This window comes from Montipora capricornis, chromosome 1, assembly GCF_036669925.1.
Source record: "Montipora capricornis isolate CH-2021 chromosome 1, ASM3666992v2, whole genome shotgun sequence".
Taxonomy (NCBI): Eukaryota; Metazoa; Cnidaria; class Anthozoa; order Scleractinia; family Acroporidae; genus Montipora; species Montipora capricornis.
In genome coordinates, this window is record NC_090883.1 from 10,836,932 (window position 1) to 10,845,006 (window position 8,075).

Sequence of the window (8,075 nt, forward strand, 5' to 3'; positions counted from 1 at the left end):
TCAATGGTTTCATGCTTTCATGTCTTTGGTGGTTTCATAGGTTTCGTTGTGTAAATGGTTTCAGGGTTTCAAAGGTTTCATGGTGTCAATGGTTTCATAGGTTTCGTGGTGTCAATGGTGTCAATGGTTTCATAGGTTTCTTGGTGTGAGGCGTTTCATAGTTTCATAGGTTTGGTGAATTCAAGGGTTTCATGGTTTGATAGGTTTCGTGGTGTCTATGGTTTCATGGTCATTCATAGGTTTCGTGGTGTCAATGGTTTCATGGTTTCATGTGTTTCTTGGTGTCAATGGATTCATGATTTCATAGGTTTCGTAGTGTCAATGGTCTCATGGTTTACAAGGTTTCGCGGTGTCAATGGTTTCATAGTGTCATAGGTTTCGTGGTGTCAATGGTTTCATGGTTTCATAGGTTTCGTGGTTTTAATGGTTTCATAGTTTAATGTTTTTCGTGGTATCATAGGTTTCGTGATGTCAATGGTTTCATAGTTTCATAGGTTTCGTGGTGTCAATGGTTTCATGGTTTCATAGGTTTCGTGGTTTTAATGGTTTCATAGTTTAATGTTTTTCGTGGTATCATAGGTTTCGTGGTGTCAATGGTTTTGTGGTTTCATTGGTTTTGTGGTGTCAATGGTTTCGTGGTTTCATAGCTCTCGTGGTGTCAAAGGTTTGATGGTTTCATGGTTTCATAGGTTTTGTGGTGTCAGTGGTTTCATAGTTTTATAGGTTTCGTGGTGTCAATGGTTTCATGGTTTTATGTGTTTTGTGGTTTCATTGGTTTCGTGGTCTCTGTAGTTTCATGGTTTCATAGGTTTCGTGGTGTCATTAGTTTCATGGTTTCATAGGTTTCGTGGTGTTAATGGTTTCATAGTTTCATAGGTTTCGTTGTGTCAATGGTTTTGTGGTATCATAGGTTTCGTGGTGTCAATGGTTTCATGCTTTCATAGGTTTTGTGGTGTCAATGGTTTCATGGTTTCATAGGTTTCGTGGTGCCAATGGTTTCATAGTTTCATAGTTGTTCCGGGGTGTCAATGGTTTCAAGGTTTTATAGGTTTCGTGGTGTCAATGGTTTCATGCTTTCGTGGTGTCAGTGGTTTCATGGTTTCCTAGGTTTAGTGGTTTTAATGGTTTTATGGTTTCATGTGTTTCGTGGTGTCAATGGTTTCATGGTTTGATAGGTTTCGCGGTGTCAGTCCTGACGGAATCTTTAACAAAACTCTTCAATTTCTTTTACCAAAAAAGTGCTTTTATCAGCCCAAAAAGCATGCAAACAACGTCATTGTTTGCACCCTGTAGACAATAACAAGGCTAGAATTTCTGATGCCCTACGCGGGTAACATGTAATGTTAAAGTTCCAAGAAAATATCTGGTCTTGTAAGAGGAGCAACTATAAAAAAAGTATAAAGCCAACCAAAGAACTGATGAGGTTTGCGTGGAAAACCGAAACCATGTCTTGCGTGATCACAAATTGGTGGTAACAGAACAGTCGCAAGACCGTTTAGGTAATTTAAAGGTATTACTAAAGTGAGATCTACCAAAGCAGCGGTGAACTACGTGCTCCATGCCCAAAGACTAACATCGTTAGACAAAAACCTGAACTTCAAAAATCATTGTTTAAAGATCGTTGTGACTGAGTCACAACGCATTCCTGTATAAGTAATGTAGCTTCAGTAGAAGCTGCAATATATTCTTCGAACTTTGGATCTGTAAATTCGTAAATCACTGTCTGTGAGAATTTAACATTTCGCCAAAAACATTAACGAGTTGGGCCAGCATGACAAAAATTTGCAGGAAACCGGGCGAAAACCATCCCATTCCTAGACAAAATAAAATCGTTTTTAATTGTTCAGTTCCAGGGGGCACTTTGGAGAAAATAAAACAACCTTAAGACCTCCTTTAGCAATGAAGAAGTCTAAGTTTCAAAAGAGGTCAAAGAAAATGCTCTTGCTCGAGAAGGCAAATCAAGCCGACCGGAATAATTAACGCAAAAAATCAATATGGGTGTCGAAGCCTCCCAGCATGAAACAAGCGGCTCAGTCAAAACATAGAACCATCCAGAGCATTATCGCCAGAGAAAAATATTTATTAGAACGAGCAGCATTTTAGCAAGAGATAAAAGTCGTCTATTGCGTACTGAAACCCACTTTACTCGCGGAATACTCACTGACATTTCAACAGCTTGACAGCCAAAATTAACTTATTTCAATCGTGCCAAAAGTGATCTATTTCCGGCCCCGCTACCCTTTCGCTTTAGAGTCTGCTTCAATTTCTGAGAGCCTGGAACAGGAGAGAGTCCTGCAAATGTATTGGTATTGACGAGTTTCGTGCGTTCCTGGTTCCTCATAAATCTGCTGTGTGCTTCTTCCATGAATCAATGAATTGCTTAAATTCTTTGTATCGGAAAGGAACTAGCAGAAAAATTTGTGATTGTTTAGTGGTGCAAAGGGTTTGATCTAGTCTAACGTGTTGAGCGTGTTATTAATAATAGCAAGAAATGCGCTAGAGCATCCGGTCACTTTTTTATGGTGTTGTAGGACATATTTTTTAACTTACCTCAAAACCTCAAAGCAAAGACTAAAAGACATGCATGGCTTTTTGGAATATACAATTGTAATCTTTAAATGGCCTAATTGAATCGAATGAACTGGTATTGTTGGTCACAATTTAAAAGAAATGTTATCAATGTTAACGAGTTTTTACATTAAGAGGAAGTAGGGCTGCTGAACCCATTCATGTAATTATAATTGGTCGGTTGGACAGAATAGGTTATTAATATTTAGAGTACCCTTTCTGTTCTAAGCTTCTGTGTGACGTGGAATTTTTTCGGCGTCAGCAGGAGCCCCGCTGACGTGAGAGAGATCTGTCATGTGACGTGTGTGTTGGAAAAGTAGACTACGAGCAGTCCCTAATTTTCTTCAGAGAGAAACGCAAGAGCGCCACAAACCATTGACACCACAAAACCTATGAAACCATGAAACCATGAAACCATTGACACCACGAAACCATTGACACCACGAAACCTATCAAACCATGAAACCATTGACACCACGAAACCTATAAAACCATGCAACCTTTGACACCACGAAACCATTGACACCACGAAACCTATCAAACCACAAAACCATTGACACAACGAAACCTATGAAACTATGAAACCATTGACACCACGAAACCTATGAAACCATGAAACTAATGACACCACGAAACCTATGAAACCATGAAACTACAGAGACCACGAAACCTATAAAACTATGAAACCACTGACACCACGAAACCTATGAAACCATGAAACCATCAAACCTTTGACACCACGAGAGCTATGAAACCATGAAACCAATGAAACCACAAAACCATTGACACTACAAAACCTATGAAACTATGAAACCATTGACATCACGAAACCTATGATACAAGGAAACACATGAAACTATGAAACCATTAAAACGACGAAACCTAGGAAACTATGAAACCACTGACAACAAGAAACCACGAAACCATTGACACCACAAAACCTATGAAACTATGAAACCATTGACACAACGAAACACATGAAACTATGAAACCATTGACACCACGAAACCTATGAAACCATGAAACTAATGACACCACCAAGCCTATGAAACCATGAAACTACAGAGACCACGAAACCAATGAAACCACGAAACCATTGACACCACGAAACCTATAAAACTATGAAACTACTGACACCACGAAACCTATGAAACCATCAAACCATCAAATCTTTGACACCACGAGAGCTATGAAACCACGAAACCATTGACACCACGAAACCAATGAAACCACAAAACCATTGACACCACGAAACCTATAAACTATGAAACCATTGACATCACGAAACCTATGATACCACGAAACACATGAAACTATGAAACCATTAAAACCACGAAACCTAGGAAACCATGAAACCACTGACAAAAAAAACCACGAAACCTATGAAACTATGAAACCATTGACACAACAAAACACATGAAACTATGAAACCTATAAAACCACGAAACACATGAAACTATGAAACGATTGACACAACGAAACCTATAAAACCACGAAACACATGAAACTATGAAACGATTGACACCATGAAACCTATGAAACCATGAATCCATTGACACCAAGAAACACATGAAACCATTGACGCCACTAAACCTATGAAACCATGAAACCATAGACAACACGAAACCCATGAAACCATGTAACCATAGACACCACGAAACCTATGAAACCATGAAACCCTTGAAACTATGAAATGCTTGACACCAAGAAACCTATGAAACTATGAAACTCTTGACACTAAGAAACTTATGAAACCATTGACACCTTTGAAACTATTGACACCACAAAACCTATGAAACCATGAAACCATTGACACCACAAAACCGATGAAACCACAAAATCATTGACACCACGAAACCTATGAAACTATGAAACCACTGACATCACGAACCCTATGATACCACGAAACACATGAAACTATGAAACCATTGACACCATGAAAGCTATGAAACCATGAAACCCTTGAAACCACCAAATCTATGAAACTATGAAACCCTTGACACCAAGAAACCTATGAAACTATGAAACTCTTGACACCACGAAACCTATGAAACCATGAAACCATTGACACCAGAAAACCTATGAAACCACGAAACACATGAAACTGTGAAACCACGAAACCTATGCAACCATAAACCATTGACACCATGAAACCTATGAAACCATTGACACCATGAACCCTATGAAACCTTGAAACCATCGACACCACGAAACCTATGATACTATTATTATATGACATAGCATAACCTATGAAACCATGACTCCATGATACTATCATTATATGACATAGCATTAGCATATACTAATTAGCATAAATTCGTGCACCGTAACACCAAGTAATAACCGATCTGGAGGTCTGGAACCTTACAGGCCAGCCCACACCGCATCACAACCCTAGCCTCCTGTCCAGCACCAGACACAGTAGCCCGCATGAGATAGTTTATTGGTGCCTACAAGGTCCTCGCTAGAGTACTACCAAATTGCTCTAGATTTACGGTCCCACTGGATGACATTGTTGCCGGGCAACAGTCCAATGAAAACATTTCCTGGTCCGATTTCCTAACCACTGCATTCACAGATGCACAGCTGGCATTATCTGGCAATAGCACTATCACCCTTCCGAAATCCGATGATTTACTTTGGATAGTCACCGACGGGGCGGTTAGGCCACCAGGTATCGGCACCACATTGTATGTTACCTGCGGAAACAAACTTCATCTCGCCAGTTTCTTTAATGCAAAGCTCAGAGGATCACAAGTCTCCTGGCTGCCTTGTGAGATTGAGGCACTTCCTATTGCAACTGCCACCAAACACTTTAGTCCTTACATAATCCAGTCCAACCACAGCGCATGCATTCTCACAGATAGTTAACCCTGTGTCGAAGCGTTTGAGAAACTGTGCCCCGGCAAATTTCCGCAAGCCCACACGTTTCTACCTTTCTCTCAGTCGTAAGTCGTTTCCAGGCCTCCGTCAGACATGTATTTGGTGCAGCAATTCTGCTGTCCGACTTCGCCAGTCGCAACGCCCCCCCTTGCCAAGACGTTACCTGCCAAGTTTGCACCTTTATTCACTGTACCCAAGAGTCTGTGGTTCGCCAAACTTCTATCCAGGACATTCTCCACGGCCATGCAAGATTACCTTTCACAACCCGTGCATCTTGGTTAGCGATCCAGTCAGAGTGCAAAGATCTCAGACACACCCATGCTCATCTGGTCCAAGGAAGAAGACCATCAAAAAAGCTCGCCAATGTTAAGGATGTCAAACGATACATGAACGTTGCGACAATTGCCTAGGATGGCTTATTGGCAGACAAACGTGACGAGCCCTTTACTCGCTCTAGGGAATGCATTATTGTCCCCAGACAGGTTCTGGATGGCTTGCTGGCTGCCTTGCATATCCAGTTGAGCCACCCCTCAAGCCACCAGCTTAAAATGGTCACCAAGTGGTACCTCTTTGCCTTAGACATGGATAAGGCCATCGAACGCGTCGTTAGGAGTTGCAACTCTTGCGTCACCTTAAGCCAAACCCCACTGGCGCATATTGAACAGTCTTCATGTGAGCCGCCAGATGCCGTTGGCATCTCCTTTGCCGCTGACGTTCTCAAACATTCCAGACAACTTATACTGGTCCTGAGAGAATCCGTAACATCTTACACCTCAACATTGGTAATAGAAGATGAGCGCCATCACACATTACGTGACGCCCTGGTTCGCCTGTGCATTCAGCTAAGTCCTTTAGACGGCCCTCCAGCTGTCATCTGAACAGACCCCGCCCCTGGATTCAAGTCCCTCATCAATGACCAGCTTTTGCAACACCACAGAATCGTCCTCGAACTTGGAAATCCAAAGAACCCCAATAAAAACCCTGTGGCGGAAAGGGCTGTACAAGAGCTAGAGATTGAATTACTTCGCCAAGACCCCCTTGGCGGTGCAGTTTCAGAAGTTACCCTAGCCGTAGCAACAGCCACCTTAAATTCCCGCATCCATTCCCGTGGATTGTCCTCTCGTGAGACGTGGTCTCAGCGCGACCAATTCTCCAATCGCCAACTTCCCATGTCCGACGAAGATCTCATAACCAAACAGCACGATCAAAGACTTATCAATCATCCTCACAGCATGAAATCCAACGCCCCGTTGGCCCTACCTCGCCCTACTCCTGACATTGAAGTTGGAGATCTCGTCTACATCCATTCAGACAGAAACAAATCACACGCAAGGGACCGCTATCTGGTAACCAACGTTGAAGGCGCCTTCTGTAATGTAAGAAAGTTCATCGGTTCCCAGTTGCATAGCACCAGCTATCGCATCAAAAAGTCGGAGTGCTACCATGTTCCTGGAGACCTCCTCCGGGGATGAAGAGGACCCCATTCCACAAAGCACTCCTCCTGCCCCACCAGAGATCCCATCTGCAATTTCTTTACCAGCAGATCAGCACGTCCCAGAGTCAGAAGACACTGACTTTACCTGGGACCAAGTACTACTGAGCCTGTGGACCTCCCTTCAGACCACACTGCAGAGAGGCAGTTTCTTCCCTCTGAGAGCGTCAACCAGCTGAGGCATTCAGAGCGTCGCCGTCGGCGTCGGCACCCCACATGCCACGATGATTATGTTACAGACTTCTCAGAGTGCCTTTCCTTTGTGGCCACTTAGTGCCTGACTCTGTTAGTTAACCGTTATGCCTGTGACGGGACAGTCACGTCGTAATGTTCATTTTCTATAGTTTAAGTATCACAGAGTCTAGCAGTCCCTCGTTCTTCAAGGGGACAGACGTTTTGTTTCTCTGCTTTCCTGTTAACCCTTTTTTGCTTCACATATCCCTTGTCCCAACAGGGGAAATGGTACAGGCGAGGGAATTCACTGATACAAGTGCTGATGTTGCAGACCATCTTCAGCTGAACTTTGGATACAGTGGAATTAATGCTAATGTAACTTGACAGTCGACAGAAGGAGGTTGTCGTCTTCATCGTTGCATAAAGTCTCTATCAACTCTTATTTCTCTTCTCTTGTTTCAGAAATCTAATGTTGATGTTATGGACAAAACGATAACAGGATACATCCAGGATCTTTCACCTGTAAAAACAACTAAAAAACACCTCGTATTGACGTGCAAATTCAGACGGACAATAAAATACTAAAGGTGTCTGGTTTGGAGCATCGAAACATCCGAAACTTTTAAAAATGTTCCAAAATTACACAAGTCGCCTTTAAAACTCAGTCACTTCCAAATGAAAAACGCAAACACTAAAGACCGTGGTTGTACCATTCTCGAACATACACAAGGAAACGCTTTATCCAAACCACCACTGCCAATGGGGGCAGGCAGGTAGCATGTAATGCATCCACATGAGAAGACACATGATGTCCATGAACACGTTTTTATTTCCTTAAACATGTTGTTAATCTATTTTTAATATGTGTTTTGAAATTTAAACACTATTGCTTTAATGCTTTTCATCTGCCCTTTGTGAAATTGACAAGGCCCTTTTGACACTTTTTCATGGATATTAT

General features: G+C 42.1%; 1 pseudogene; it reads left to right on the forward strand.

The window, feature by feature from the left end:
- LOC138057565 (uncharacterized) overlaps positions 1 to 6,923 on the forward strand; it is a 9,801-nt pseudogene extending 2,878 nt beyond the window's left edge.
- Positions 6,924 to 8,075: the final 1,152 nt, after the last annotated feature.